A 6,729-nucleotide genomic window follows, 5' to 3' on the forward strand; every position below is an offset into this window, starting at 1 on the left:
TATACTTGGTTTAAGGCAGTCAGCTTCTTCTATGATGAGTTGTTGCTCAAGGCAATCCTGTATGGAAGAATTTATACAGTTTTTTATATATGCCAGCAGAGGGCAATGTTGAAGTGATTATGACGCCTACCCTGGAACCGCTCCCTCCTATCCGAGGGCAGGAAGGGCTGCTGGGGGGCGCTGTGCCAGCCGACTTCGTGGCACCTTTCAGCCGCATGGGCTACGAGGTCTCCGTCCTCCCTTCATCGGGGACGCTCCTTTCCCCCAGCATCCTGCACCTGCTCTGTGCCGGCTACCTGCACTGCCAGAAGGCCCCATCGGGCTCATCAAGGCCTGCCAGCGCACGCTGCTAAACGGCAGCCTGATGGGCCATGACTTGTTCAGGGGTGGCTCGTGGGCTGGTAAAATGGTCTTCATGGGCCGCATGTTGCCGACCCCTGATCTAAACAAAATCATAAACAGCCAAGCAAAGGCTGAAGCACCACAGTGTTTGAGGCCTCTATTGCTGCTAGGGTTGTGAACAGCGCTTTCCTCTGCTCCATCCCTGCTCCCTGAGTCACGGGGGGAAAGAGGACTTCATAAATGCTGCCTCTCCCTCCCACCTCTGCTTTGTGACACGTAGACTGCTAGATTCCCACCCTTCTATGCCCACCCAGGGCATATAACCCAGACGCCCTGACAACAGACACTGCAGGAGCAGAGAAAGGGGTGGCTTCTAGTCACCCTCCCTCCTGACCCAGAACCTAGGGAACATGGAGGAAGGGCCCCGATTCAGGGATATACCTGCATTCAATGCAGAAGACCCCGGGGTCAGACTCCAACACCATCTCAAGGTAGGGCTGGGGGAGAGACCCATCTGAAATCTTGCCGCTCAGCGGGGCCAACATTGAGCTGGATGGACCACTGTGGTCCATTTTGGGAAGCTTTCTATGTGAGAAAATCCCTGCCGTATGCAAGATCACGGGGTGCCCTTGGCTAACTGTTCCCTCCACCCGCCCCAGGAATATTAGGCAGATGGTTGAGCTCAAGAAAGGAAAGGTAGACTTCGAAGAGAATCGCTGGGTATGTGGTATAATGGTTAGAGTGTCAGACTGTGGCTTGGGTGTCCAGGGTTCGAACCCTACTTGGCCGTGAAGCTCACTGGGTGACCTCGGGGCAGTGGCGTAGCGTGGGTTGTCAGCACCCGGGGCAAGGCAAGTAATTTGCGCCCCCTAACCCCTTGGAGCGCCCCCTGCACCCCCCACGCTACGCCACTGCCTCGGGGACCTGTCCCTGTCTCTCAGTCTAATCTACCTCACAATGTTGCAGGGGGTCGGACTAGATGACTCATGTGTGTTTCCCACAGGATAGCCACTGTGGGAACAGGATGCTGGACTGAATGGGTCATTGGCTTGATCCAGAAGCTTGTTCTAATGCTCTTAGCATTTGAAAACAGTCCTCTCAACTCTCCTTACTACATAAATAATTTTAATTTCACACACAGTAGCATAGCGTGGGTTGCCATGGCCCGGGGCAAGGCAAGGATCCTCAGCACTGCCTGCCAATAAATAGGCTGCAACAAAGGGCCAATAGCTCTGCAACCTACACGACTGGCAGCCGCAGCACCTGTGAGAATTCAGCACAGCGGAGAACAGGAGGGGGAATGTTCAGGAGGTGGTATCTATCCAAAGCCCATGCAGAGGGTGCCCTCGCACCCGACTGTTGCCCAAAGCCACTCCTCATTCTGCCCATACAAACACTGGGAGATTTTCGGGGGGGCATGCAATTTTTTATTTATTATTACTATTTTTTATTTTTATTTTCCTTTGGAAATGTTGTGCCCCTAAGATATTTGCACCCAGGGCAACCGTCCCTGTGGCTACGCCACTGCTTGGTTATCTAAGACTCCATTTCTGAGACTCACTGCCCATCTGAGCAGACAATCAGGCAGGTTTGGAGATTCATCAGACAACAATTGGGGAATCTGGCATAAAACCATAAATTGATGCTTGGGAAATGTGAGTTTTCACTTAAAACAGCCCCACCTCTCCTTAAAGGGACCCCTGACCATTAGGTCCAGTCGTGGCCGACTCTGGGGTTGCGGCGCTCATCTCGCTTTATTGGCCGAGGGAGCCGGCGTACAGCTTCCGGGTCATGTGGCCAACATGACTGAGCCGCTTCTGGCGAACCAGAGCAGCGCACGGAAACGCTGTTTACCTTCCCGCCGGAGCCGTACCTATTTATCTACTTGCACTTTGATGTGCTTTCAAACTGCTAGGTGGGCAGGAACAGGGACCGAGCAACGGGAGCTCACCCCGTCACGGGGTTTCAAACCGCCGACCTTCTGATCGGCAAGTCCTAGGCTCTGTGGTTTAACCCACAGCGCCACCCATGTCCCTACAGCCTCTCCTTATTTGCAGCTTATTTCCCTCCTCACAGCACTCCCCCAAGGTGGGCTTGTTTAGAAACCGAGCTGGTGGATAAAATCTGGCGGCAGAGGTATGCCACTCGAACAGAGACAGCCAGCCTCACTTGCAACTCCCCTTTGTTTCCCTCCCTGTCCTGCAGGTACTTGCTGGCTCCCGGCAATCCTCTGGCCTCCCTGCCCTTGGCATCTCCCCTGACGTAGCGGCAGAGACCGTGGCCGACCTCCTGCGCTTCTCTCCTCCGCCATGACGCCCGTCCTGGAACTGCTCCCTCCTATCCGAGAGCATGAAGGGCCTGCTGGTGGCGCTGCTGGGGGGCGTTGTGCCGGCTGGCTTTGTAGCGCCTTTCCCACGCATGGCCAACGAGGCCTCGGGCATCGCTTCATTGGAGATCCTCCTCTTCCGCAGCATCCTGTGCCGGCTACCTGCGCTGCCAGAAGGCCCCATCCTTCGGGCTGCTAGAGGCCTGCCAGCGCACGCTCCTGCACACCTCCATCAGCATCATCTCCATCAGCTGTGCCTACAGCTCCTTCATGCTGGTGCCCAGTGGGAACGCTACCACTGTCCGGAAGGGCTCGTCCACGATCTGCTCCATCCTTCTAGCGCTCTGCATCGAGAACGGCAGCTCATGGGCTGGTAAAACAGTCTTCGTGGGCCACACGTTGCCAACCCCTGATCTACAGGCCTCAAACACTGTGGTGGTTCAGCCTTTGCTTGGCAGTTTATGATTTCTTTTAGATAATGAGAATGACAGCATAATCACTTCAACATTGCCCTCTGCTGGCATTCAGGTGCATAGACACTTTGTTTGGTCACCGTTGTTACTGTGAGACTCGATGCCCTCTTACTTGTATTTGTGCGTTGGCGCATTAGTGCAAATTCACTGAAGGAATTATTTGGCAGATAGATATTCTTACAAAAGCAAGAGGTTTGCTAGAGGGCCGGTGTTCTATAGTGTCTGGGTGTGAATCTGGAGGCCTCTCACGTTCCAGTCTCATGCCTGTTATGAACTTTCCTGGTGGCAAATTAGGCAAGTCATTAATACTGATTTATTTAACAGAGTTGTTCTTGGGAGTACTGACTGAGTATGTATATGAAGTGCTTTGAACAGTCAGGATGCAGTAGGCATATGCCAGTCCTTATTTTTATTCAATTTATTACTCCTTGTAGCCCCCTCTGCCTTGCCAACCCAACAAGTTCAGACCAACCAGCACAGGTCAGGTGCCCCCAGGGGAGACGCCAAGGGCAGGGAGGCCAGAGGATTTGCAGGAGCCAGCAGGTGCCTGCAGGAGAAGGAGGGGAAACAAAGATTTTAAAAGATTTTTTTTTTTAAGTGTCCCCGGATTCATTGAAAAAAAAATCTGATAACCTTACCATCACTGTAAACAGCAAGCTGTCAAATGAAGGAACCCAGGAACAGTCATAGTAGCTAGTGAGGTTGCTGGTGCGTTTGTGACCTCATGCTTGTGCACACCACACATGTAAAGCAGATGATCCCCCCAAAAAAAATATAATAATCCTGGGCTGCCGTTTAGCAGTGTGCGCTGGTGGGCCTCTAGCAGCTCGAAGAATGGGGCCTTTGAGCAGCGCAGGGAGCCTGCAGAGGGCAGGTGCAGGATGCTGGGATAGAGGAGGGTCCTCAAGGTAGGGAGGATGGATGGCAGGGAGCGGTTCCAGGGCGGGTGTCATGGTGGGGGTGGGGGAGAGAAGCGGAGGAGGTCTGCCACGATCTCTGCCCCTGGGTCGAGGCCCCCAAGGGAAGATGAAAAGGGCCGGGAGGCCACACTCTTTCTTCAATCCACCATGTTCCTGCAGGAGAAGGAGGGGAAACAAAGATTAATTAATTTATTTTTTTAAAGTGTCCCCAGATTCATTGAAAAGAAATCTGATAACCTTACCATCACTGTAAACAGCAAGCTGTCAAATGAAGGCACCCAGGAACAGTCAGAGTAGCTAGTGAGGTTGCTGGTGCGTTTGTGACTTCATGCTTGTGCACGCCACGCATGTAAAGCAGATGACCCCCCCAAAAAATAATAATCCTGGGAACTGCAGTCCCATGTTACGAAAAAGGAGCAATGCAGAAGCGAGCTCCAGGTGGCTGGAATGGTAAACAGGAAACTGATGTTATTGGATTGTACCGTGGGAACCAGGAACAGTCTGTTCAGTGCTCTGAGCGCCGGATGTTAGCTCAGAGTGTCACATGACCCTGTACTGGAAGTACATGGGTGGAGTTATTCTCTCTCTGCAGTTGTAATCAGAGGGTACAGACGTGTTTTCTCTGTACTGCTGGAAAGACAGGGATAAAGCATGTAGATATATTTCTGTCTGTCTCATTCCCCCCCCTGGAGATGGGAGGGGGAGGAATGGTGTGTTCTTTTCACGTTTGAGAAGAATCGCCGATTGGAGACCTCCCTTGATCTTGCCGGGAGTTGCAGACAGGAGGTCACAAGGATTCAAGCCTGGCACCTGGAGGGTGGCCAAATTCCTCAGAGCTAAGCTGGCTCTGCTGGCTTGAAACCGACATCTGGTAGCAATGCCGATGGCTAAAGATCCATGAGAATCTGCATGAGAGGTGAGAGGTCGATGAATCGTTGCCATCCTCTGCACCTAAGGAGATAAAGAAAGCGTCTGCCTGCAGCCAGAAAGCTGAACAGACAGCTGGACACCGAAAGGCAACGGACCCCCAAAAGGTATGCTGCATTTCGAGCTAAAGAGAGTGAACAGAAAGGTTTAATTCTCTGTTCACGAGAGAGCTGCGTTTGAAAAAAACAGCTCTGAAAGAAAGGCTTGCATACCAGGGATTCTTGTGGTTAGATAAGAATTCCCGTCTTGAGCAGGTTGCTAGGCAACGACCGCCAGCACTTGTAAAGTTACTGAATGGCTCAAAGAGCCTGGGAAGAGGAATTGTTTTGACTACGCAATGTGCAAGGATTTTGAAAAAAGCCCAAAGGTTTGCCTGCCAGTGAAGCAGTAAACAAACCAAAAGAGACTTTTGGGTTTTACTGGCTTGAAAGTGAAAGCTGGCTTGAGAGACAAAGCACAGACTTGAGTTCAGCATGGATGCCAGGAAGGGGGGAGCGTTACTTTGTCCACCTCCCCTGAGTGCCGTGGTTCTAGAAGAACACAGCCGGCATGCTGCACTGGAAGTAAAGGGACAGGGGGAGGGAGGAACGGAGTTCTAATTCCCCCACCGATGAGGCTACTAGAGAGAATGCTGTAGCTTTGAATGTTGTCCAGTGTTACAATTGTGGACAGGCTGGGCATCTTCAGCGGAACTGTAAGAAGCCACGTCAGCCAAAAGGAGCTAAGGGCCGCTCAGGAAAGCCTGAGGCGTCAGGCAAAGGTCATACCAAGACTTCGGTGAAACCTGGAAAGGCTTTGATGGCGAAAGGAACCACGCCAGATGTTGGGAACTCGTTTGTTATTGACACTGGAGCCACCGTCCATATGTCCCCACACAGAGGGCTCTTTTCAACGTTTAAGAAGCAAAGCTTCGCTGTGAAACAGGCCAACGGTCAGGAGCTGGAAGCGACCGGCGTAGGGACTGTCTTTCTTAAGAGTCTGAATTTGACAATAAACAATGTTTATTTGGTTCCTGAATTGAAGTTCAATCTGCTGAGTGTTTCGCAGATTGCAAAGAAAGGACTGAGGTTGTCCTATGATGCTGAGAGCTGCAAGATCTACAAAGATGGAGAGTTATATCTTTCTGCCAAACAGAAAGATGGACTGTATTTGTTGACTTTTGCACAAAGTGATTACATGGAATGTAATTCATCTGTGTCTAACCTAGTTTCTCTTGCAGGTGTGAGCAAGAAGGTGACCGGGGTCAACAGAGCATTTCAGCGGGTGTATGCTGATGTGATTGGTCCTCTAGAACCATCTAGAGGCAATGCAAGATTTTATCTTGTGTGTGTGGATCATTTCTCTAACTATGTCTGGGTTTATGTGTTGAGAAAGCCACAGGAAGCCTTGGAGAGGTTTCAGGAGTTTTGTGACAAGGTTAAGAGTATGCATGATGCTAACATTGATTGTCTATTCACAGATGAGAAGCAGATTTTTCTTTTACAGGATTTCCAGCGGTTCCTGCAGAAGAAGGGGATAAGACACAAGATTGCTGTTTCAGCGGAAGCGTGGAACAGGGGTGTCTGTGTACGGGTGAACAGAGAATTGCAAAAGGGGATGAATGCGCAATTGCTTAGTTCACATCTGCCACATGAGTACTGGGCCGAGTCTCTGATGTCGTATTGTTATACGAAAGTGAGAAAGGTTTCAAAAGAGTTGGGAAGTTCTCCTTTTGAGAAACTGTTCCACAGAAAACCTTCTG

At 51.1% G+C, this 6,729-nt stretch overlaps 1 long non-coding RNA gene across 1 annotated transcript; it reads left to right on the forward strand.

Annotated features, from left to right (window-relative positions):
- The first annotated feature begins 361 nt into the window (after nucleotides 1-361).
- Nucleotides 362-3,519, forward strand: LOC128422561 (uncharacterized). The gene is made up of 2 exons (XR_008332523.1): nucleotides 362-833; nucleotides 2,814-3,519. It is a non-coding gene; the product is annotated as an uncharacterized LOC128422561 (long non-coding RNA).
- The last annotated feature ends 3,210 nt before the right edge of the window (nucleotides 3,520-6,729 follow it).

The sequence above is a fragment of the Podarcis raffonei genome, chromosome 10, assembly GCF_027172205.1.
Source record: "Podarcis raffonei isolate rPodRaf1 chromosome 10, rPodRaf1.pri, whole genome shotgun sequence".
In the NCBI taxonomy this organism is placed as follows: Eukaryota; Metazoa; Chordata; class Lepidosauria; order Squamata; family Lacertidae; genus Podarcis; species Podarcis raffonei.